Here is a 26,361-nt window from a genome sequence, read left to right as displayed (position 1 = left end):
CAGGGAGCCTGACGTGGGACTCGATCCCAGATCCTGAGATCAGGCCCTGAGTCGAAGGCAGACGCTCAACCACCGAGCCACCCAGGCATCCCAATGCCAAATATTCTTATTTATGATCTCAGAGAGGTGGCTTTCAGAAACATTTTTGTTTATTTGTTTTAGTATAAATCCCCTTTATCAGACGAAGGATAGTCCTTTCTATCTCACATTTCCTGAGAGTTTTTATTATAAATGGATGTTGACTGTTATCGAATGGTTTTTCTGGATCTATCAATCTATGTGTCCTCTATGTTGGTGATGAATTCCACTGATTTTCCAAATTTGCATTAACATAAATAAACCCAGATAGTTTGGTTTTATTATTCTTTTCATAAATCCCTGGATTTGGTGTCCTAATATTTTATTTAGGATTTTTATATTCTAGGTTCAATAAAAAAGATTGGCCTGAGGGGCTTTTGCTTATTTGTTTTTCAAGCTCTTGTCAGGCTTTGTTATAAGAGTTATGCAAGTCTTACAAAAAAAAATTGGGAAGGGTTCTTTTTTTTTTTTTGTCTATATTCTAAAAAAGCTTGTGTAACATACATTATTTCTTCCTTTACATGTTGTGAAAAACTCATTGCTGATGCTATGTGAACTTCAAGTTTCCTCTACAGAAAAGTGTTTACACACTAAATTTCTTTAGCAGTTATAGAATTCCTTGATTTTGTATTTTTTGTTACTTTTGGTGTTTTATTTTCCTAGAAATTTATCTATTCTATTTAAATTTTTGAGTTTTCTGACATGAATTTGTTCACAATGCACCTCTGAGATCTTTTCAACATCCTCTTTTTCATTCTTTCTCACTTTTTTAACCTCTCACTTTTTATTTTGATAATTTTTATCTGATACTTGCCAATTTTATTGTTTTCAGAGAGATAATTTTTTACTCTTGCATTCTTTATTATATAATTGTTTTACATTTCAATATTTTCTGCCTCGATTTATTTCTTTCTCTGGCTTATTGTGTTTTCAATTTGTTGGTATTTTTCTAACACCTTAAACTATTCTTTGTATGATGACTGCAATCTTCTGGATTTTGTTTGAGAAGCTCCCAGTCACAGCCCTAAGCAAGGATGATCACTTAAGTTATAGTCATTGCATAATGCCCAGCCTGAGTTGATCAGAAGAAACCGATCCTTCCGAGGGCGCCTGCGGGGCTCAGTTGGTTAAGTGTCTGACTCTTGATCTTGGCTCAGGTCATGATCTCAGGGTCTTAAGATCAAGCCCCACATCAGGCTCCATGCTCAGCAGATGTCTTCTTGAGATCTTCTTTCTCTCCTTCTCCCTCTGCCCTTCCCCCACTCCCTCTCTCTCTCTCTCAAAATAAATAAATAAAATCTTTAAAAAAAAAACCCTGATTCATCCATATAATTAATCCTCAGACTATAATTACTCAATCTCCCTGAGAACAGCCTGCAGTTTACCCTGGCTTTTGAATACCACCCTGGAGAGCAACTAATTTGCTTTTCATCTCCTTTCCTACCAAGAATACAGAATGGCTCCTCCCAGTTCTTCAACAGAGACATCTTCTTTTGTAGCAGCTTTTACTAGAGCAGGCCCAGCTAGGAACAAAGACTGATTTTGTTTACAATCTATTCCTCAGTTAAGCTAGAAATGTAAGCAGCTCCTGCCACACAAAAACCACATACCACACTGCTAAAGTGAATGAGAGAAACAAACAAAATGTTATTTTTCAGACCTTAAGATTAGATTGTTATATTTATCTTCAAGATCAAAATCTGAAAACTTCATCTTATGAAACAGTAAAATAAAACATAAAGACATGATAGTACCCAGCGTGGGCAAGGATCTAATGAAACTGGTTTCGCCCTATATTTTTGCAAGAATTATAAATAGGCACACCTCTCATTAAAGTAAGTTGGCATCAGGTATCAGGTGAGAGTGGTACAAACCGTCTGAAAACAATTTGCAAAAATGTATCAAGAGAAATCAGAAAATTAATAACTCTTACTCATTTATTCCACTGTTAAGTAATCTAGTCTTTAAAAAATTTACCAAATGACTTTATTATAGTGGAGTATTAGGAATGACTTAAATTTCCCACAAAAGAGAAATGATTGAGAAAGTTATAGTGCATTTATAAAGTTTACTGTTACGTAGCCTTTGATGATGACTATGAAGGTAACAGAAACTTAGGGAAATGCAGACAATACTGATGTAAAGTATAAGACACAAGATGCAAAGATCATATGCGTACTCTGATTATAAATGTGTAAACATACATATATGAAAAGAAGAATAGAAAGAAATGTGCCAAAATAATAATAATGATGCTTTGTCAGTATTGTGGGTCATTGTTTTTCTTTTTTTGAATTTAGATTTTGTTTTCAAAGTTACTGTGATACTTTTATAAGAAAAAATACATAAGCTTTCAAAGGAAAGAAAAAATTCAAATATTTAAACTTATTTTTAGGTAACAGTTTTATAAATAGAATGTAATATGTTGCATAAATAATTTATTAAAACATAATTTTTAAAATCTGATACTAAAAAATTAAAAATTTTGTGGTTACCTATGGGATTTTTATTAAAGATAGTATTGTTATGTTGTGTATCATTTTACCACTATGATTCTAATCTGGAAAAATGTCTGCCTAAGAAGGGAATGAAAGACATAAACTAACAAGTTCCACAGAAGACTTCAATAAAGACCTGTAAGAGAAAAATCAATTTCTATTTAAGAATTTACAAGTTGTGGGACACCTGGGTGACTCAGTTGGATGAGCGCTCGACTTTTGATTTGGCTCAGGTCATGATCTGAGGGTCATGAGATCAAACCCAACATCAGGCTCCCCACTCAGTGGGGAGTCTGCCTGAGATTCTCTCTCTCCCTCTCCCTCTGCCCCTCCTGCCCCCATATATACTCTCTCTCTTTCTCAAATAAATAAATAAATCTTTAAAAAATTTTCCAAGTTGAAATACACACTAATCACCATGTCTTATACATCTTCAAACTTTTGACTCAGCACTCTAAGATTATAAGCTACAAAATTATATTCTAAATTTTAAGATATTAAAATACTTTTAAGACCCCTGGGTAGCTCAGCTGGTTGGGCATCTGCCTTCAGCTCAGGTCATGATACCAGGACCTGGGATAGAGCCCTGCATCGGGCTCTCTGCTGAGCAGGGAGCCTGCTTCTTCCTCTGCCTCTGCCTTCCTCTCTACCTACGTCTGCTCTCTCTCTCTATCAAATAAATAAAATCTTTAAAATAAAAAAATAAAAATAAAATACTTTTAAGATATTACTATAATAGAGTTTTTTAAAATGAGAAAAATCTTAGAAATTTAAAGAAAGCTGACTAGTAATTTCCTTTTTTCCTCTGTTTAAAAAAAATTCAGAATTAAAATGTACTTTTATACATTTTAAAACAATTGTGATGAAAGCTCCTAGTAAATTAATACCGGAAATGTTCTTAATTTCATAAAAGTCGACTATTACAAACTAGCAAGATACATTCATTTAACTTATAAACTGTACAAGTATTCTAATGAGATCTCAGACAGGAATACTATTAGCATTAGTAGTTAATATTGCCTGGATGTGTTAGGAAATAAAATAAAAGAAAGAAAAGAGAAATAAACAGGATAAAATATTACAAAGTAAAGGGATTTTTATCTCTACATGCAGGTGACATGATGGTCTACAGAATATCAAAGAGAATCAACTGCAAACTTTAGAATACATAAGAAAATTTGTGGTACAGTTTGAGAGAGAAAGAGATTTTCTTCTTATAGAGAAGAAAATTTTATTTTTTAAATGCAACAAAAAGTAATCCCATTACAGCAAATTTTATGAAATAGCTCAGAATAAAATTAAAAAGAAAAGACAAACACGTCTCAAAAGTCTAGAATTTATGGAAGACATAACTGGAGTAACTAGAGAAATATACTACATTCTGGATTGGAAGACTTGACATAAAAAGCGGATTCCAAAGTTCATCTGGGAGGAGAAATTTCAAAGAATAGCTTAAATATTGCAAAAAAAAAAAAGAGGACAAAAGAGGAGGAGAAGAAAAAAAGGGAAAAAGAACAGAAAGAGGAGGAGAGGAGAGGATGAAGGAGGGAGGAGACAAAGAGAAGGGAGAGGAAGAGTAGGACGAGGAAGAAAAGAGGACAGGAAGAGAAAGAACGAAAGGAGCGAAGGAGGGAGAGAATTTGTTCTATCAGGCACCAAACCGTACAACAAATCCATAGTAATTAAAACTGTGAATTCAATTCTTGATCACAAATGAATCAGGGGAGCTAAATAGTTGGTCCAGAGAAAGACTCATGTATATATGTTAGTTTACTATAAGATAAAAGTGGTACTTGAAATCAGAGGGAAAAGTTCCTACCCTTTGAGAAAAAATGATGTTGGGTTTATAGCTCCCATTATACACAAAAAATGAATTCCAGGGAAATGCAAATGACCAATAGTGTATGAAAAGGTGTTTAATGTCATTACCTACTTGGGAAATGCAAATTAAGGCCACAGGAGATACCATCGTATGTGGGTGAGAATGCCTGCAATTAAAAGACGGGCAATAACAAGTGTTGGGAAGCATATGGGGTGCAAGCGGAACTCCCACACCTTGTTTGTGAGAATATAAATCATTACAGAACTCCGGAAAATGGTTTGGAAACATCTACTGGAGCTAAAGATCTCCCAACTCTACGACACAGTCATCTCCATAGCAAGGAGGCTATATGCCCACTAAAGACACGGGCAGGAACGTTCACAACAGCTTTATTCCAAACTGCCTCAAACTAGAAATAATCTAAGTGCATCAACAGGAAACTGACCAAGAATCTGAGCTACTGATCACCCGACTGTGCGGATGAATTTTGCAGACACGGTGTTGAAAGAAACCAGACACAGAAGAACACCGACGGTATGAGACTCCATTCCGTCACATGGGATTCAAGAATAGGTGAAAGTGATCTGTGATGAGAGGAGCTACCATATGTTAATTCTGGTGGTGATCACATGGCATCACACATGTATTAAATATCAGTAAATTGCATGACCGAGATTAGTCTACTTTACAGGCTTTAGAGCATATACATCTCCATAAAAACAAAAGTAAAAAAAAGAAATATAACGAATTCTACTAGATAGTGCGTTACTGTCCACCAAAACATTGTACAACTATGTACCCCATCATTAGAAACGGGAGGGCCAACTTCTTCTCATCTTCTTGTAACGGTTGGTCATCCAGCAACCGCGAAGGGCAGCAGCCTGAGAACCAAGTTAAGGCCAAGATACAAGAGAAATATAACCAGGTCCTTAATCAGACTGTGCTTGCTGTCTACATCACTAGTGCAGTTCTTGATTTTGTGAGCCAATATATTCCCTTTTTCATTTAAGCTACTTTGGGTTGTATTTTCTGATGGGTTTTTTTTTTGGGGGGGGGGGGCGGGGGGCACAACCAAAATAATCCTAATACAAAGTCTAAGAGGTTTACTTCAAAATCAAAACATCTAGCTATGGTGTCTCTTCAGAGATATTTCAAAGACTATCTCAAGCCCAGTTCCATCATAAAGCTTTCTCAGACAAGTCCAGGAAACAGTATTATCAGCATCCAGGGCCTCCAGACACCTCTTGTTTTCCCCTCTGCTGCACTGCACACCGCTCTGTGACGTCTGCTGTATGGTTATGTCGTACTATCACTCTTCTCTCCTCGTCCTTGTGCCCTGCACTCTCGGTAGCCTTGCCAACTCGGGGAGCTCACTGGCCATCCTTTCACCTCTACACCACGTTTCGGTCAATAGATTGTTGACGGAATTCAAAGTTAAAAGATTCTTTCAACTTTCCGTATCAGTCAGAAAGGCCGACCTATGGTGTTGAAGGAAAGGGTCAAAGCCGGTCCCCTGCGAACGGACAAAGGGCAACAGCACTTGCGGGCACTTAGTTTGAGGGTCTTAACCTCATGCCACAGCTGACAGAGCACGAGAGCCTCACTGAGGGCGGCCCTTCGGAGAACACTGAGTCAGGGCCAGGACAAAGCCTTGCCTGTGTCTACCCTTATACTCTGGCTTATCACTGAGCATTTTTTAGGGACAAATCTCCCTGAATCTCTAGGCTCAGGGAGATTCCCCTAGTGTAAATCCTCACTGCACCCTGCACGCTGTCCTCGTTCGACCAGTTACATCTACGACGACACACGTACCTATGTTGGAACCCAGCCGTCCCGCCGGACTAGGCCGCACACGCGGAGAGGGCCCGAGCCATTCCACTCTCCCGTGTGTTCACACCGACGGGAGCGTAGCTGGGGACTCCTCAGTAAACACCTGCAGGATGGATGAGCGCTGCGGGGGAGGGTGGCAGACGCAGTATGGTCTGGCCCTTAAGAGCGGTCGCTGGAACTGTGCCCCTCTTCTCTGCTGTCCTTGCTAATCGGCCAAACCGCAAGCTCCGTGGTCCTCTGTTCCCTTACAAGCTCTCTCTTCCATACTATCCTCTGTTCCTTCCTCGCTTGTGATTCTTCTTTCCACAGCTGTCCCTGTTCTCTGAGCTTTACAGAACTCTCCAGATCTTCCAACAATCCTTTATATCCCAACTTAGTTGCACAATGTTCTTCCGCCTTCCTAGTCTTACCAGAAACTTGGATTCCCCATGAGAACTTGTCTTCCCTAAGTCCCCCCAAGGCTATTTTCTCAGACTCCAAGTACTACAGAGTCCAGGTAGCGCATGAAGGCGGGGAGAAGGATGGTTCTTCTATATTTTTCTATAAATCATTACTTTTCCGTGCTCAGGCTAAATCACTTATACTTTTGATACCTGTCTATGGCGCTCTCCACCCCAAATTATAACTATAATTTACAGACATCCCAGCTACTCTGCTTCATTCACTGGGCCCTTTGACATTAGGCTCAGGTCTTCCATTTATTTAACTACTGCCTCCTTTATGGGTAATTGCAAGGTCCAGTGCCACAAAGACACTGGCAATGTTAGGAACACAAATAATCTTGATTTACTTTCTAGTCTCCAGACCTCTGTATGCAAATGCCAACTACACATCTCCATTTGGATATCCATATGGCCATTCAACAGAAGCTCATTTAGTTCTAGGTAGTGAGGATGTAGTGATAAGCAAGATATGCAAAGTCTGTGCCCTCAAGAAGCTTATATCCTAGCAGGATAAATCAACAAAAACAAGAAAATAAATAATTTGCTTCTCCTTTTTTTAGTAAAATAAGAATGGGGGTAAGAGACAGCCCCACATCTCAGCCATGAAGATGCCTGCATTCTGGATAGCGCCATAAGGTAAGCCATGGCTTGCTCAGGGTGTCAGCCCCAGAAAGTCTTCATTACCCGGGAGTAACCTGAATTATTCATTCACTAAGAGCTTGCGATGATTGCCCTCCTGTCTCAGGGTGTCTTTTTTTCTTTTTTGGCAAGCTATCATGCAAAGGACTCTGAGTATCTAAGTTAAAAAAAAAAAGTGAAAACCGGTGACAACTTTTAAATTGATTCATTCCGTTAATTTATAAGCACAAGATGATTTTGTTTGGTTGATTGTAGTTTTTTACATTTTTATTTCAGTTTTGAAGAAAGACAAAGTAGCCCCTGTTTGCATTTCCAGGATCATTTCTGTGTCTTCGTACCTTACATTATATGGTTCCAGAATACACCAACTACTTGTGATTCCCTATGTAGCATTTGTTTCACACTTTCAAATATTTGCATCTTTTTCCCCTTTCCTTGGAAGGCCCTTTCCACCCATGTGAAGCCTAAGTAACCCCCGGTTGGTCAAGACTTAGCTCAGGTCCATTCTCCCCAGAAATACTCAGGAAACCCTCTTCCATGACTCATAAACATTCTTGCATTGTATTAAAATTATCCGTGCATCATCTACAAGACCACATGCATTTATTCGCTCGTTCAAAAAATATTATACCTATTACTAGACAAGCGTTCATTTAGCAAATATTTATTGAGTGCCTGCTAGGGACCAGGCATTTGTCTTCAGTGCTCAAGATTCAGCAGTGAAAAGACCACTGTCTTAATACCCACCATTTGCTTCGACGTGGATGGAACTGGAGGGTATGATGCTGAGTGAAATAAGTCAATCGGAGAAGGACAAACATTGTATGTTTTCATTCATTTGGGGAATATGGAAAATAGTGAAAGGGAATAAAGGGGAAAGGAGAAAAGATGAGTGGGAAATATCAGAAAGGGAGACAGAACATGAGAGACTCCTAACTCTGGGAAACGAACTAGGGGTGGTGGAAGGGAGGTGGGCGGGGGGTGGGGGTGACTGGGTGGCGGGCACTTGATGGGATGAACACTGGGTGTTATGCTATATGTTGGCAAATTGAACACCAATAGAAAATAAATTTATAAAAAAAAAAAAAAGAAAAGACCACGGTCTTGATCACCTATGATCGTGAAGGTGGCATTGTCTTGTCCAATTTCAGCGAATGACTAAGAGGGCAAGTCAGAGACTGGGAGTGCGTAGGCTCTCGTGGGTAGGGAGGTTCGCAAACGCCCCTTCAGGAAGATGGCATCGGAGGAGAGAGGTCAATGAAGAAAGGAAAAGCCGGTTAACTAATGTCACTGGCAGAGAGAAGAAGAGCATTTTTCCAGCTCCTGAGGCAGGAAGGTATCGCTGTGCTGTAGGGGCAGCAAGAAGCATGATGTAGGTGGGAGAGAGTGAACAGGGCTGGAAATGGTAAGGAGGAGGGTGTGTAGGCAGCAGCCAGATTATGTAGGACTGCGTAGGAGTTTGGATTTTATTCTAAGGGACATGGGGACTCACTGGGGGTTTTGACGAAGATAGTAACCCGATCTAACAGTCTTTAAACATTATTCTGGGAGCTGTGTAGAGAATAGATCAAAGTGGGGCAAACATGAAACTGAGTGGCCACACATGACACCGAGGACACCCAAGAATGGGACGGGCGGCGTGAAAGACACTTAGAGGGAGGCACGTAAGAAAGTGGTGAAGAAAATGGACTCCAAAAAATAATAATAATAAAAAATAAAAAAATTTAAAAAAAAATTGAAAAGAAAAAGAAAATGGACTCCAGCGACTGACTCTACCTGGGTTCAAACCCTGGCTTCCCCGTCTAACGCTGGGTGACCACGGGCAACAACTTGATGTCTCTGTGTTTCAGTTTATTTGTATATAAACATAGAGATAAGAGTAAGTGCTCACTTCCTAGTGTCGCTGCAGAGATTAGACATTAAGTCAGTTAATACATAGTCAACGCTTAGACACGGGCCCTGGCACAGAACTCTCCAGTACAAACGTTAGCTATAAGCCTCACAGCCCCGGGGGTGGGGGGGAAATCACAGAAATATCGGACAGCCCTGGAACCGATCATTTATGAGAGCGACGCTGAGCGTCCGTGCACAGAGCTAAGGGAGCTCATGGGAGCGGTTCCTACCGAGGGCTAGCTGGTCAGCACGGCTGGGCGCGTAGCAGGCGCCCAGATGATTCCTTATTGTGGCCAAATTACAGGGTCCTTATTTGTCAGATGGATCTTTTGGGTATTAATTTTAATTCCAGGCAATGCTATTCCTGGTGTACAAGAGACATTAACCTCTCGGTTTATTTGTTCTAATAGCAGTAAGTCATCACGGGGCGCCGGGGTGGCTCAGTGGGCTACGTGTCTACTTTCGGCCCAGGCCGCGATCTCGGGTCCCGGTGTTGGGCTCCCTGCTCGGCGGGAAGTCTGCTAGCCCCCCTCCTTCCCCCTCGGCCCTTCCTGTCCCCACTGGTGCTCTTTCTTGCTCAAGCACTCTAAAATAAAGGCATTTTTATTAATATTTTCTCTTTAGAGCTTATAACTGTATTTGAACCTAGTTATTCTTCTAAGAAAAAAACAAGGTACTCCTTGATAGCAGATAGATAATGGGAAAGACCCTGTGGTCTCTACACACGGCAGGGTTGTGCCTCTGCACCAGTGATTTAGTAAACGGACCCCCCACCCTTGGCCTGCAAGCGTCCCCGCCTTCCCTAATTTATTAGCAATGAGTCATTACGGCTCAGGAACATCTTACAGATGAGAGATGGGAATAAAATGGACTAAAGCAAACGGCCCCGTAAGAAAGCGCAGGGAAGGACTCCGCGTCCTTACTACAGCACCACAGGGGGCCGTGTCCTCCCTCCGGCGCCTGCCTCTTCCCAAGAAAGGCCTCTAGGCCGTGTGACTCCCAAGGACAAGCGCATAAAGGAGATGAATCACTTTCCAGTTTTCATCGGTGAATCACGGTTGAGATCACCACGACTTAATTTGGGCTTTTCAACGTATGAGTCATCGCACAAGCCTCTGCCTTCTAAAGTAGCGGAGACCGTCTCCAGGCGCTCAGGCCAGGGCTCTGCGGGCCTCGCTCCCGGCCCAGGAGCAGTTGGCGGGGCCTTGGGGGGGGGGTGCCTCGGGTGCGCTCCGGGGGGCTCGGCGGAGCACACGGCCAGGGCAGCCTCGGAAACGGGCCGGGCCAGTGACTTCCCGGGGCTGGCGATGGAGAACCCGGCCTAGGGCCATGCACCGTGCCCATCAGGACTCCGTGCCCATCACAGCTCTGGGCCCATCGTGGTTCCCTGCCCATCTCCATGCCCATCATGACTCCGTGCCCATCACGACTCCATGCCCATCACGACTCCGTGCCCCTCGCAGCCCTGGGCCCATCACGGCTCCCTGCCCATCTCCATGCCCATTGTGACTCCGTGCCCATCACAACTCCGTGCCCATCGTGACTCTGTGCCCATCGCAGCTCCGTGCCCATTGCAGCTCCGGGTCCATCAAAACTCCGTGCCCTTCAGGACTCCATGCCCATCCCAGCTCCATGCCCATCGCGACTCCGTGCCCATCTCCATGCCCATCACAGCTCTGTGCCCATCGTGGCTCCGCACAAGGCACGAGATCCAGACCCCGTTGGGCACGGAATCCGACCAACACAGCTCAGGTGTTTCCCTCCCGTAGCACAGGCGTCACACGTACCCTTGTCCCTCCAACCCAGTCACACTGCCCCCCCAGCAGAGCCCCACAGTCGCCTGCGGGCATCCCCAGCCCCTGGCTCCCATGACCTCGTAGTGCTAGTGGCCTTCACGTCCCCTGTCGCTGCCTCACTTGTCACCTCGGCCCGCTCGGATCCCCCCCGCCGTGTCCTGGGCAGCGACTGCCTCTCCCAGAGCCTCACTGTGCCCTGCTCACCCCAGCCTTCCGCGTCGCTCCTCAGGCACTGCCGTCCAGTTGCTCCTGGGCCCACCCTGAGCCCGCACGCCCCCCCCCCCCCGTTACCCGGTACCAGCCCCTCCCGGCCTCACTTCCTTTGGGACAGCAGTTGCCACAGGATCGCGGGAGCAAGAAGGAAGGAAGGGCAACTGCCCACCGCAGCCACTTTCCTGGAGGGCGAAGTGTTCTCCCGTCTCACATCCTTTGAATGTCGGGGCTACGCTGTGAACTGGGTGACGAGGCCTTGGTCAAGTCCCCCTGCCAAGCCCGTGCTAGGTCTCGGACTGACTAGACGCTGCTCATGATGCCAGCGTTCCCGTACACCCTGGATGCCCAGCCATCATTCTGGAACCCGGGAGAACGTGGCAGGATGGCACCAGGATGGCACTGGTGCTTAGTGGGGAGCTGAGCCCAGAGCCTGTGCACTTAGGTACAGGTAATGGGGCCTGCCCAGCCTCAAGGAGCAACTGCGCTAGAGTTTGGATGTGACACACCTGAGGATGTCAGAGACCTGGGCGGTCCCTACTGAGGGCTTCCCGCAGCACGGCGGGGCCCCATCCGAGAGGGAACACGGTCACCACCACGGAGGCAGTGCTCGTGGGCAGCCGTCCTGGCCTCCCGGAGCTGGGGGCAGACATCCGAAAGTCCTTTGCCTAGAAGGCATCCTTTGTCCTCACGGCATCTCTCCTGTTGTGTCCGAGTCTGCCAAGCCCCCGGCCCTGACTGTCTGCCAGTGTTTGCTACAGATAAATTATGATCCTGGTTTTACAGACGAGCAGCGTAGCTTTATCACTTCAGCCGTCCTCTGGCCAACAACTTCGACTCCTTTCGCTGACGGTGATTCACTGCACCCGCCTGTCCAGCCTCTATCTCTCCGAGGTCTGTCTCCTGCCTCCTAGAGAGCAATACAAGCAGCTCCCTACTTGACAGCTCCCTCGGCGACCTCACGCGCCAGACCCAACGTGTGCAAAACCGAGCTCGTCTCCTCCCCAAACTGCTCCCGCTCTGGGTCCCCAACTTCTTAACGGAGGCAGCCAGTCACCTAACCTCAAAAGCCTGAAACCTGGACATGAACCCTTGTTCTTCCCCTTCTTCACGGCCCGGGTCCAAGCAAACACACGCTGACCCTTTAGTCTCTATGATCCTCAAGGCCACGCATTCTTCTCCATCCCCACCATCCTCAGTTCACCTATCTCCAATCTGGAAGGGTTTGCCCTGATCTTCCTGCAATTTGGTCTTACTCCCTATAACTCATCTCTACACTGCAAACAGATTTTTCCAAAGGGAAGATGTGGTAACATCCTATGCTTAGTACTTTAAATGACTTCTCCCACAATTTTCAAGATAAAGTTTCCGTTAGTGCACAAGACCCTTCATACTGGTCCACATTCACCTCTTCATCTCCCTCCGGCCACTTGCCCCTTGCGTCCTAGCTCCAGACACGCTGAAATACTTGTAGGCCCATCAAATGCTCTCACACCTTCAGATCTATTTTATCTGTATTTCTTGTGCTCAAAAACTACCCCCCGCACACACCCCACCCACTCGTGCACACCTACACATGGAATCGCAACTTGGCTGTCACTTCCTCGCTCCTCAGATCTGAACGATTTCCTATCACTGTCAGGCTGCGGTTAGGTAACCTCCGTATGTGCTCCTGTTTTACCCAATTACAGCCGTTAACGCACCGTATTAGCGTTGTATGTTTATTGATTGTTTCCCCTGCCCCACATAAGGCCCCTGGAGGGCAAGAAATATTTATCATCCAACCCCAGCGCTAACCCAGTGTCAAGTAGTGCATACAGGGCGCCCAAAGATTATTTGTCGAGGTGGTTTGGTCTGAGATCTTGCATATCCTCTGAGAATACGTACTACCCGGGTATGTATATTCCTCACAAAATCTCCCAGAAAGAGAAATCATTAAGAAGCTTACACCTAGAGCTTCCCCTCTTTATAAAGGGCTTTTTAAAAACGGTTAAAATTGTATGCGTACTATGAAAATTCATTTAATCAGTGACCTACAAGACTGTCCTATAAACCTCTGGCTAGATTGGTTTTATATGGCTTAGTAAAAATGTGATTTCTTTTGCTGACGAGTCTACACATGCAGAGAATACCACACACACAATCACAACACTAGTTCTATTGCTGCATAGCAAATTAGCCCAAACTTCTAGCTGAAAATAATACAAATTTATATCTCGTAGCTTCCAGGGTTCGGGTGTCCAATGCCCTTTACTGAGCCCTGTGGTCTCAAAGGTTGAATGAAATCAAACTGAGCTGTCAGCTCAGTTGTGTTCTCATGAGGAGGTTCCAGGGCAGAATCCATTTCCATGCTCATTAGTTTGGTTGGCAAAGTCGAGTTCCTGTGGTTGTAGGACTAATGTGACCAGGGGTCGCTGTCAGCTCCAGAGGCTGTTCAGCATGCGGCTCCCTCTACCTTCAAGCCAACGCTGGTATGTTGAATTCTTCTCATGTTTTGAATCTCCAACTTCTGCTTCTCCAACCACTCAAAGAAAACTCACTTGTTTTAAAAGATTTATGTGAGGGACTCCTGGGACGCTCAGCGGTGGAGCGTCTGCCTTCAGCTCGGGGTATGATCCTGGGGTTGAGTCCCGCATCGGGCTCCCTGCAGGGACCCTGCTTCTCCCTCTGCCTGTGTCTCTGCCTCTTTCTGTGTGTCTCTCATAAATAAATAAATAAATAAATAAATAAATAAATAAATAAATAAATAAATAAATAAAATCTTTAAAAAGATAAAAAATAAAAGATTCATGTGATCAGGACAGGCCTACCTGGTAGCATCTCTTAAACTCAACTAATTAGTAGCTTAATTACCTCTGTAAAATCCCTTTTGCCAGGTAACATCAGCGATCACAGAAATAACCCCACAGAGGGTAGGTCATGGGAGCCATCTCGGAATCTGTCTATTCCATATCTTTGCAGAGAAAATACCCTAGAAACATATTAACAGTGGTATCTCTGAGTTTCCCTTTCTTTCTGCCCTTTCATTTTGCACAATTAAAAATATATTTGACTTTGCAACCAGGACAAATACAAAATGATATCACTATTAGTTTAATTAAATCTCTGTGGTCTTACAGAACCTCGGAGCTGTCTGCTAATCCATTTGCAGTGACTACCGATGCCTAAAGTGCTGGTCACAAAAGACACAATTATCCGTTTTCTGACAGCTGGTTCTGTTACGTGGCAAGTTTTCTCTGCGAACACATGCGCATACACATTTGTAATAAAATGGATTTATTGTTTTTGAGAATAAATGGTTTAAAGTTGTGCCCGTCTTCTCACTCTACCTATTTTCATAGCAAAAGAAATCAAGATGCTGAGGTCCCACTAGGTATAACCACGTAGCTGCTTTGACTGAAACAGCAGAGCAGGATCGCATAACGCAGTTGGTTTTCAGTTTCCCCACTCATTTGCCAAATGTTTATGAACCCCCATTACATGCCAAGCACTTGGGTACAAAGACACAGATGGTACACCCTGAACTCAAATGAAAAGCTCAAAATTTCGCATTTTGCCCAGTAGGCAAGTTTCTTATTTCACTTAAACATTTATACCGTAAATAATAACTACCAAATTTTGGAGGTAGTTTGAGATATCCTAAACATGTTTTCACAATTAAACAAAAAGACACCTTCAATCCAACCAATGTTTATCTCCTACTTCTTAACAAACTGAAGTTAAAAAAAAATAATTTGGCAAAATGCAGTTTTTCTTCCAACATGACTTTCAGTCAACCTCCTCTGGGCTGTTTTGACAAATAAGAATCAGGCAAAAGACTAAAGTTGCATACTTCTGAGGTCACACGCCTTAAAATCACATCTTTTTGTCATCGTCCCCAGTTCTTTGGAAATATACAGTAGTTACCCCCAAATGCCACTTACTTTGAAAAGATCTTCTTGGCTTAACCTTAGCCGCACCCAGCCAATCTTCCAAATCAACCCAGCAGCAATTTTGGCAGACCTTGGAGAAATGGCTGCTCATGGGCTGTTTCCACTAGAGCATACTTCATTTTATGGGGGAAAGATGATTCGTCATTTAGAAGATCTACCCCTTGAGCAGTGAAACATGATAATGCAGCCTGGCATTTTAACGTAACTTCACATTTCTTGGCTAAATAAATTCCTAACCCTTACATTCAGTGTTGTTCTCCACCTGCTTGCAATTACTCATTCTGCACTGCAACTCTCCTGGCCAGAATTAGAGCAGGTGGGAAGGCACTACAAAGAAAACAAGTTCAGCAGGTACTGGAGCTGAGGACAGGTAAGGAGGAAGAGCCCAGTCTGACAGCTAGTGGTTTTTTCTTTATTCCTCTTTTCTATCCCCTCTGCCCCATTTAACTGTCTTCCACTAGCTTCTTTCCCTTTCCTCATCTGAGAGATCTTCCGTGCCACCATTAATTCTCAAATGCTGCCCAAATATCCCCAATTTCTCTTCCTTCTACTAACATTGGCCCTACAGGTGCTCAACACAGTCATGCTGTGCTTCTAGGGGCTGAAAGTTAAAAGTCGCATTTATCAAGTGTCTTTTAGGTATCAGGCCCAGAGCTAGCCTGTGGAGATAAGGAAGAGAACAAGACCTTGTCTCTTCCCAGCAAGGAGATGGAGAGAACAGTGACGCACACAGGGGCCTACGGTGCAAAAAGCTTTTAGGTGAGAGCACGGAGCAAGTGTGGATTTATCCTAAATTGATGCACTAAACGAGGCCACATCTAACAGCCCCTCAACAAAACGCTGTATGCTACAACAAAGAAATAAGCAAACAAGCATTACCATTCAAACCTAATCAAGTACAAGACAACAAGAATTTCCCAAAGATATCTGGGTGTTTGTTGAATTTGGGGGTAGAACTGCTTTCCAGGGAACAGTAACAGTGGAAGACATATATTTCTAGAAAGAAGTGCATTTATCAGAAGAAAGGGAGGTCAAGTTTGTGAAAGAAGTGCATTGCAGGAGGCTTCAGGACATACCATGTATCTGTTTATCTTGATAAACTCTTTGCTCAGAGAGAAGAAAGAAGTGTGAAATGAGCTTAGTTTACAAATATGGGAGGCAGGACATGAACCCAATGCATTTTTAAGTGCTTATCTTGGCTACGAACAACGCAGTGTGGCCTCTTTGCAAGTCAATAAGCAAAATCATAGAGAAAGAATTGGTGAGACCTAGAGGTCATCCTCTTACCCAACATCCTTGTAAAACGTTTGGAAAAAACTTGATATTCCCTTACAATGTTATAAAGACTGCTCTTTGTAACATTATTATATGTCCTTCCCATGGAAAGTTCTCCCCATTCAATCTTTTTTTCATTACTAGCAACCAAAGACACATATTTGCAACCTAATTCTAGGGTTGAAGGCCATGAGCTAGGAAGACCATTTTCAAAGTTGCATGTTCCAACCTATAATAAAATGTTTGTTTTCTTTTAAATGGGATAGAAATAGCACAGATCCCACAAAGGGTGTGGCAACTCAGGCCAACTGGGGGACGCAGGAATACGGTGAGAGGAAGCTTCAAAGTTTTCTCTGGAGGCTGGCCTCTCTTCATTCTTCTTTCAGGCATCCCTTGTTCAGTACTGAAATATTTATTACGAGCTTTCTCCATGCCACCACTGTACTATGTACTTGGGATGTAGAGATGCATCAACAATTCACCTCAGCCCCTCAAGATTTTCTTCTCCGTCTACGGCTGAGAACAGGGAGGTACATGATTATAATACAATATGAGGAAGACAAAAAACAGGATGGGCACCAAGCTCCAAAGGAGAGTGTGCCTCATTAAGGTGAAGGAAAGCTTCTTGGAGGAAAGAATAATTTGAGTTGAATCTTGAAGGTGGCAAATGACTTCCCAGTAGAAGAGGGACATGACAAAAGGCAGAAGTATTCACAAAGCTCTAGAGACGGGGCACCTTACAAAGTGCAGGGAAACAAGAATAATCAGACTAGCTCCCTTCTTTCCCACCAACCTCATACCACTAATGATGATGGTGACTTTCTCAGAACTCATTTCAGGCTGGTATGAACTCGTAGGTCCCGTTGGGGGTCTCCCAAGCACCACAGAACCACCCCTGTGTTTGAATTACCTCTTTGTACAGCTTTGCTGTTCTGGAGGTTTGTTTTCAAGATGGATCTGTGGGCTGGTTGAAAGTGACCGTCCACCACTGGGAAGGACCTACTGACCCTGGCCTTGCCCTTTGGTAAGCCACAAGGGACAGAATTCAAAGCATCCTGAAGGTTGTCTCGCTGTTATGTCTGCCTCCCAGATTCCCAGCAAAGACCAGGAGGCCCCATGGCTGGTGAGTAAGAGCCTAGAACTGGGCTTTCTCTGGGCGTTGGGAAGAAAGGGCCTTTGACCATGTCCTCCAGGGAGTATAATTCCACCTCACACTGGCAGGAGTCACAAGAGAATAACCATTTTGTTCAACCAGTGTGCCACAAATTCTCCAACTACCAAGGAAAAAGGGAGAAGAAATGTAATTTAAGTTGCTAGAAAGTAGGGCAAAATTTCATTACAACATTTAAAAAGACAACAAAACAAAGCAAACACCTTGCATACACATAATGCAGCACAGCCTATGATTCAATTGGCTCCTTTGGTCTGCCTCTGCACCAGGAGCTTCCATGCGCTTTATCATGGACCGTAGAAATGGCAAATATTGATATTAATCTGTTTAGTATTCATTAACTTATCTAGAGAGTTCAAAAAAATTAATGTTTTAAAGTTTTATTAACATATACACATCAGAAGATCCACTTCCCCCAAAATTTGCCTCCTATTAAGTGTATAATTCAATGATTTTCAGTAAAAGTAAATTCAGAGTTATCACCGCAATCCCATTTTAGAATATTTCCATCACCCCAAAAAGATTTCCTCGTGCCTCTTTGCAGCCAGACCACTTTTCCACTTCCAATCTACTTGACGTCTCTATAGGTTTGCCTTTTCTGGACATTTGATATAAATGGAACCTGTAGCAATGGGCCTTTTGCATCTGGTTTTTCTCAATCAGCGTAATGTTTTTGAGTGTCTCAGTAGTTTACACTCTTTTATTGCTGAATAATATTTCATTATACAGACATTATGGACATATCACATTCTACCTATCATAAATATTTTTGTCTTGAATTCTATTTTACTTGGTATTATCAGAGCCACGATAACTTATTTATGGTTACTGCTTCCATGATACACACAGACACATAGACACATATATACATTCTTTACTGAATTTTTTAAAGTTCTAGATTTATAGAAAAATCACAAAGGTTGTAAGTACAGAGTTTCCACATAACTCACGTTAATCTCCCCCTACTATTAACATCTTATATTAAGTACGGTACATTTGTTAAAAATTCATAAGCCAATATTGATACGCTATTATTAATTACAGTCCATTCTTTAATCAGATTTCCTCAGTTTTTCCATAATATCCTTTTCCCAATGCCAGATCCCATCCAGGATGCCGCATCACATTTGCTCATCATGCCCTCTTAGGCTCCCCTTGACCACAGTGGTTTCTCACACTTGTCTTGTTTTTGATGACTTTGACATATCTGAGGAGTACTAGTCAGGTATTTTGTGTAAGGAATGTTTTATGTATACATATATAGATACATATATCCATATGTAATAACTATATGCATATATAGTTATTTTATATATACATATATAACTATATATACATATACACATATGTATACATATATACATATTTTGTATATACATATATAACTATATATGTATATATAGTTACATATAAAATATGTATATTTTATATATAAAACTGTAGTCTATATAGTTATTTTCTGGCATTATTTCTTTTTTTTTTTAAGGTATCATTTATTCACTTAAGAGAGTGAGTGCAAGTGAGCCAGAGCAGAGGGAGGGGCAGAGAGAGGCAGAAGCAGACTCTCCCCTGAACAGGGCACCTAAAGCAGACTGGATCCCAGGACCCCGAGATCATGGCCTGAACCCAAGGCAGCCACTTAACCATTGGGCCACCCAGGTGCCCTCTGGCATTATTTCTTAAGTATATTTTCTTCCCCTCTTTCTCCTCTACGTCTGGAACGCTTAACGTTGGATCACTTGTTGGTGTTCCTTGGGTCTCTGAGACTCTGTTCATTTTTCTTTCTGCAATTTCTCATAATCCTTGATGTATCTTCAATTTCATGGATTCATTTAATACTGCCAGCTGAAATTTGGAATTGAGCCCCTCTAGTGAATTTTTCATTCCAATTACTATACTTTTCAATTCCAGAATTTCTGTTCGATTTTTAAAATCATGTTTATTATGTTCTCATTCATTTGGGGAATATGAATAATAGTGAAAGGGAATATAAGGGAAGGGAGAAGAAATGTGTGGGAGATATCAGAAAGGGAGACAGAACATAAAGACTTCTAACTCTGGGAAATGAACTAGGGGTGGTGGAAGGGGAGGAGGGCGGGGGGTGGGGGTGAATGGGTGACGGGCACTGAGGGGGACACTTGACGGGATGAGCACTGGGTGTTATTCTGTATGTTGGTAAATTGAACACCAATAAAAATTAATTTATTAAAAAAAATAAATAAAATAAAATAAAATCATGTTTATTTACTAACATTCTCTACTTGATGAATAATTGTTATATTTTACGTTACGTTTTAAGATATTGGTTCCTTTAGTTAAATATGTTCCTAATCATTGCTTTCAAGTCTTCCTCAGCCAAGGGCAATATATGGCCCCCTCGGAGAAAGTTTCTATTGATTGCTTTTGTAGGAGAAGCAGAGACTTTACCTTGGCTCTCTTAGAGTCTCCAGCTGGGCCTGAGAATTAAATTGCGATAACACATATTACCAGGAGAAATACAAATTTATTTAAAATTAGTTTTACATGACTTGGAAGACTTCACAGGGAAATGAAAATCCAAAGAAAAGTGGCAAAACCTAAATGCTTACCTATTGCATTGAACAAAGGGTGGCAACTGCAGAAAAGCAGCTAAAATAAATGAGGAGAACAAAGGAATATGAAGAGTTAATTTAACAAGGTTAGTTTATACAGAATCCTCTTGGCTTCAACCGCCAGTTCTGGTGATTAGGATGGTTCTTTCCTCCTGGCATAGGCAGGGCAGCTCTCCCATAGTAACTTTAACTTCTGCTCTCAGAAAGAAAAGGGGGGAATCTGAGTGCCCTTCCTGCACTTGCTGTTTTTTAAGTGCTTTCAATTCAAAATAATCAATATGCAGCTGAGTAGGCATAGGGCAACCCAACATGATTTCCTAAAAGGGGATAAACTGTGTCCCCTCTTTGGACTATTCCACATTTTTATAAGGACAAAAAAGAATGCTTAAGTCCATCTTCTTGACAGACTTTCCCTAAAGTCCCTTTTATGTCTTGGTTTTTATGTTGCATTTGCCCCACTGAGTGTGGATGGTACAAGTCACGGAATTTTAATGAGTACCTCAGAAGTTTTGCAAGCAAATGGTTTCTTTCTGATGTCAGATGAGTCCCTTGGTCTGATTTAACCCACAGCATGCCCAAACAAGGAATAACCCCAGCTATTAATTTCTTTACCCCTGTTGCGGCATCAGCACATCTGGTTGAATAGCATTCAGTCCATCCACTGAACGACAGATGAGTACCATGCAGTAGGAACAGCCAAAAGCTGGAGGCCCACCTATAAAATCCATCTGGGAGTACTGCAAGGGGCAATGTGGGCCTAGGAAGAGTTCTTCAGGCATGTTGGTTTCTTCTAAACATTTGGTGAAGTTTATGAGTAGTACACTGGGAAATAATTTGGTCAGAAATGGGGATGCCAGAGCAGAACCAGTTGTCTTTTAATTCCATGACTATCCCCCAGGTACACCTATGTCCTACCTGATGGGAGATAACAGCAAATCTAAAGATCCAAAGAAAGGGGACCGCACAAGTCCATTTAGCCCAATGTATAATCTGTCTAACTGTTGGGCACCCTTTTGTATTCATCTGCCTTTTTCAGATTTGGGGACATGTGATCATCAATAATACCAGTCAGAGACAAGGCAAGTTCATAAATTGGGTGGTGAAGAGATAGGGGGTCTGTGTCAGGCTGCATGTGTGGCAGCTTTGTCAGCCCTAGCACTCCCTGGAGATACGGCATCCATCTCCTTGGTACAGGCTGAACAATGGGCCATTTTAGGAGGGAGGCAAATAGCCTGTAATAGGACCAATTACATGCCAATGGCAACAGGAGCACAAACGGAGGCTTACCGTCTGTGAGCTTTCCAGATCGGGCCAATAGCACAGCTGACTCAAAGAGCATGTCTGCTTCAGACTCTCTCTCCCTCCCCCTCCTGCTCACTCTCTGTCAAATAAATAGAATTCAAAAGAAAAAAAAAAGAATGAAAGAAAGAAAGTACGTCTGGAGTCAGGGTAAATAGAGGCAGCTTTTCCCCTCATCAGTGTGCAAGCTCCAGTACGGCCTGTAAGGTTAGCAGGCCAGGCTGATCTTATGGTAGGCAGCGTTCCTTGTGCTCCACGTGGGGAACCTAAGGCAGAGCCGCCTGTCAGGTTTCCCCAGAAATGTCATTTACAAGAGTCATTGCAAAATGGAAGTAAGGCTCGGTTGTCTCAAGGGGTATCTGAGAAGTTTTCTGGTGGCTTCGGGACTAGTTCTAGAGCTGCGAGACATCCACACGGGATCAGCAGGGAGCCGTAGTAGAATTGCCAGACTTCGAGTGTTTCAGCGCTGTACGATGCTGGAAGGCCGCTGGTAGGCTTGTTCGTAGGCGGTCGGCAGCCCTGCAGGGAGATGCTGTCTCATGTGCTTATAAGAGAGCAGACCCAGCATGGGGAGCGTAGAGGCGAACGGGGGAGCCTAAGGTGAGAGTACGGGCCTCGGCAGTGAGGGCGGCTGCCACGGCCACCGCAGCCATCACACACAGACACAGGACCATGCCTGCTGCTACAGGGCCCTATTGGTATGGGAAATATGCTTTGGGACATACCCGAGAGGTAAAAGGTTGTCCTGCAGAAGTCCCATTATTTTCATGGCAATACAGGTGAAAAGATTTGTCAAAATGAGGTAAGTTGAGAGCTGGGGGTGTGATTATGTTAATTTCTGGGCTTCGAGGGAAGTTGATGCCTCTGGGAGCCAGGAAATGGGCTCTGAGTAATGGAGGGGGAGCCTACAGGGTGGGGGGGTAGCAAAAGCAATGAGGTTAAGAATCCACTGATGGCAATGGCCGGCTGCCCCTAGAAGTGTACATAGGTGCTTCAGGGAGGCAGATAGATGAAATGGACTCAAGGCATTTTGGAGGGAGCTCCTGAGTGCCCGGAGGTATCTCAGGTCCTCGTAGGTCACAGTTGTTCGTACCCAGTGAAGTTTAGACTCCAGGAGGCCTTATGGCTGCTTTCAGTGAGTGCCTTTAGGGGAATGAGGGCGTCTTTAAGAGGACTCTGCAGGTTAGCTGCGGAGCAAGAGGTCATCAACGTACTGAACAGCGTAGAACTTCGGGTAAAGGCTACAGAATCTAAGCTGGCTTTAAGGATGTGGAAAGATACTGAGGGAGACTCAAAATATCCCCGAGGAACAGGAGTCTCCATGCCAATGGTCTCCCTCGAAAAGTAAATGCAAAGAGAAATTGTGAGTGAGAATGCAGTAGGATTGAAAAGAAAGCTTAGCAGACATGGATGACCTAAACCAGGCTGCGTCAGCCGGAATGGAGGTAAGAACGGCAGCTGGATTAGGAGCTCGGGGCTGAGGAATTACAGAGGAGTTTGCACTCTTAGATCCTGTACAAGTCTATAGATTTCATTCCCATTGGAATAAAATCCACCACCACCACCCCCCGTGTTTTTACTGGCACGATTAGGGTGTTACAGGGAAAGATACGAACTCCCTGCCTTCAAAGAGTCTGTTATATGTTCAACTCCTAACCCTGCGTCTCCCAAGGGGGGTACTGGGCGGCCGATGGAGCGAGTTTGTTCTTTCTCTAGGTAAATGCACTCAGGCTCTGCGCTCACTCGGTGCAATCCAACCTCATTTGCGTGTGAGGCCCAAAGGGTAGTTGGGAGATGTTTTAAGGTGGGACTCTCTTCAGAGGATTTGAAGTTGAGATGGGTTTTCATTTAGGAAAGGAGCAAGCTTGAGGCTTAGTCTGAGGGCAGAGAAATAAAAAATCCTCTCCTACTGCATTGTGTGGTGGCAGTAAAGTCTATACCAAGGGCGCCCGGGGGGCTCAGTAGGTGACGTGTCCACCGTCAGCTCAGGTCGTGACCCTGGGACCTGGGGTAGAGCCCTGCATCGGGCTCCCTGCTCAGCAAGGAGCCTGCTTCTCCCTCGGCCACTCCCCCTGCTTGTGCTCTCTCTCTCCCTCTCTCCCTCTCCCTCTCTCTCTCTCAAATAAATAAAATCTTAAAATAAATAGAGTTACATACCAAGTCTCTACTTAAAAAGATCACTGGTGAGGATTCAGAAATAAGACAGGTGTGAGGGGTGTTAAGAGACACTAAGACTATTGGGGTGGCCTGAGGCATGGGTAACGGGATACACAGTCCAGAGACTCCAGCAGCTTGAATAGAATCAGAGGCGACAGTGATAATCCTGCACGAATGGTTCGGAGGGTCGCACGGGTGTCAGGTAAGAAGTCCCCGTTCCAGGGGATCCCCGGGGGGCTCAATGGTTGAGCACCTGCTTTCGGCCCAAGGCGTGACCCTGGGGTCCCTGCATGGAGCCTGCTTCTCCCTCTGCCTGTGTCTCTGCCTCTCTCTCTGGGTCTCTCATTAATAAATAAATAAAATCTTAAAAAAAATGAAGTCCAGGTTCCAATCCTCTATTTTCAGTTTGATGGCGGGTGGCTCTTACTAGTGACAGGGCTCATGCCCTGGGTTCTGGGGTGTGACTGAGGATGGGCTGATCCTATCAATGGATGGGGTATCGTCCTACAGGCCCTTCGGAGGGCGCTGGTGCTTAGGGAAATTGTTTGAAGTCCCTTTCGTTTCCGTGCAGGATAATTGCTCTTCCAAGGCCCTAGTTTTTTGTTTTTTTGTTTTTGTTTTTTTTTGTTTGTTTGTTTGTTCGTTTTTTTTACAATATCTGCAAAAGTCCAGAGGCAAACAGGGAAGGCTCTGTGATTGGTGAGAAAAATATGTGGACTCCGAGTTGCTCTTAGAATCCTCATTTTTGTTCTTGTAAAGCCTCGACACGCACAGCAAGGGATGCTGAGCGTAATTTCTTTTTGTCTTGTTTTCCTGCAAGCTATTTTCAAAGAGTTGTGTGGCTATCTCAGTAATAATACTGAGGCACTGAGCTGCCCGGCCAGAGATACTATTTTGGGTTTGTCTCTGGGATAAATCAGAGAGACGAAGGCAGAAATTAGAAGATTTCTATATCCTGGGGCTCCCGGGTCTAGTGTAATATTGGTGTGAGGTGTTCCACGAAGGTCTTAGGATGTTCCCCCTCCTTCTGATGCATGATTTAGCCTTTAAACCAATTACCTTGGAGGTAAAGGCCCCTATTATCCCCTCGACCGGGCCCTGAATACTGGTCTAACTGAATCATTTGCAGGAGCGTCTGGGGGAAGTTCTGGCCCCCTCTTTCCTCTGTTGGGGGGATTTTCCTCCTGAGCCCATTACAGCTGTCTGATAACTTCCACATAACTGTGGGTGCAAAGAACATCCCTGAAGAGCCAGTCACGGTCCTAGGAGTGGAGCTGTGAAAAGCCACTAATCTTCCTAACTCGTCTCTAAATTAAAGAGTGTCTTCTGGAAGTAGAAGCAAAAGCGCTTTTATTGGAGTTTGAAAGACCTGCTGCTGTCTCGGGTCGGTGAGCTCCCTGCGATGGGGTCCAGGATGCACCCACAGGGCTGGGCTCTCAGGGCAAGGCCTAGCGTTGACCGAGCTCGACTGCTGAGCCCCTGGAAGTGGGAGGAGGCATAAAATAGGGCCGGTGCATGTCCTGGCTGTCCGCGTTGACCCAACAACCTGTGTGTTCCAGGCCTGGAGACCAGGCCACAGGCCACAGTGCTCCCTGTAAACCGTAAAGTGAGCAGGTAGGTGTTTATGAGATTTTTTGAGGGAGGAATTTTGAGGGTTAATGGAATTTGCTAAGAGATCAGGTCGATTTTATGAAGGGGAGTTTGAAGGAGGGGCTCAGAGATTCAATGGATCATCTGCAAGTTCAGGGACAAGAAGGCAGGGACACAGGGCGTTTAGGTGGGTGGAGAAGGAAGATTTATTGTGGGTACGGATTTTAACTTTAAAAAAAAATTTTTGAGAAAGAGAGAGAGAGAGAACCCCAAGCAGGCTCCTCACTGAGCATGGATGAGCTCAGTCCCACGGTCCTGAGGTCATGAGCTGAGCCAAAATCGAGAGCAGGTGCCTAACAACCGGGCCACCCAGGTGCCCCTGCGCTTCAGCTCCAAGTCGGGTAAGGTGAGCCATTACAGACCGTTGTGTCCTCTTTTTGATTTGATCTTCCCATAAATATACTGATAAGGCATTTGTTTAGTATGAGAGCTCCTTGAAACTTTTCAAATATAGGTTTTTTTCCAATTCGAAAGACCCGTTATCTGCCCATTGATAAGCAGGACCTTCAAGGTTATATTTATTTCAATAGTGACTCGATCCCATACATGCCTTTTTACTGGAAAGACCCAGAGGTTACTCTCCGGCATGGGTATAAAATGCAGCCCCCATGTTCCAAAACGTTCCCTTCCAGAGTGACCCTGAGGGAGCTCAGATCTTCACTGTCCCAGGAGCAAGAACAGGGTCTGTGAAAACTGTGTGTCCACCGCCCCGCGAGATGTGAGGCTGCCCCAGCCCCGGCCCCGGCCATTCACGACAAGGGTCGGCGACACCCGGCTGGGGCTTCTGCAGCCCCAGTGAGACAATGAAGGTTGAGGTGACCAAGGCCCTTTAGGGACCGGGGCCTTTGGTTAAGGTGACTCCCCTGAGAGTGGGCACGGTTGGACCAGGAGAATGCTTCTCGCCACCTCTGGTCTTCGGTCCCCAGCCCATTGGCTTGGCCCCCGATGCCCCAGGTGCAGAGGCCCGAGGAGAGTCTCGCTCATCCCGGCCCGGATCTCAGGACACGGAACAAGGTGGCAAGAGAATCTCAGCCCATCTTACCGGGGTCTTTTATTTATGACCCCCGCAGAGTTTGC

Source organism: Nyctereutes procyonoides, unplaced genomic scaffold (assembly GCF_905146905.1).
Source record: "Nyctereutes procyonoides isolate TBG_1078 unplaced genomic scaffold, NYPRO_anot_genome, whole genome shotgun sequence".
NCBI lineage: Eukaryota > Metazoa > Chordata > Mammalia > Carnivora > Canidae > Nyctereutes > Nyctereutes procyonoides.
This window is presented reverse-complemented; position numbering follows the sequence as displayed.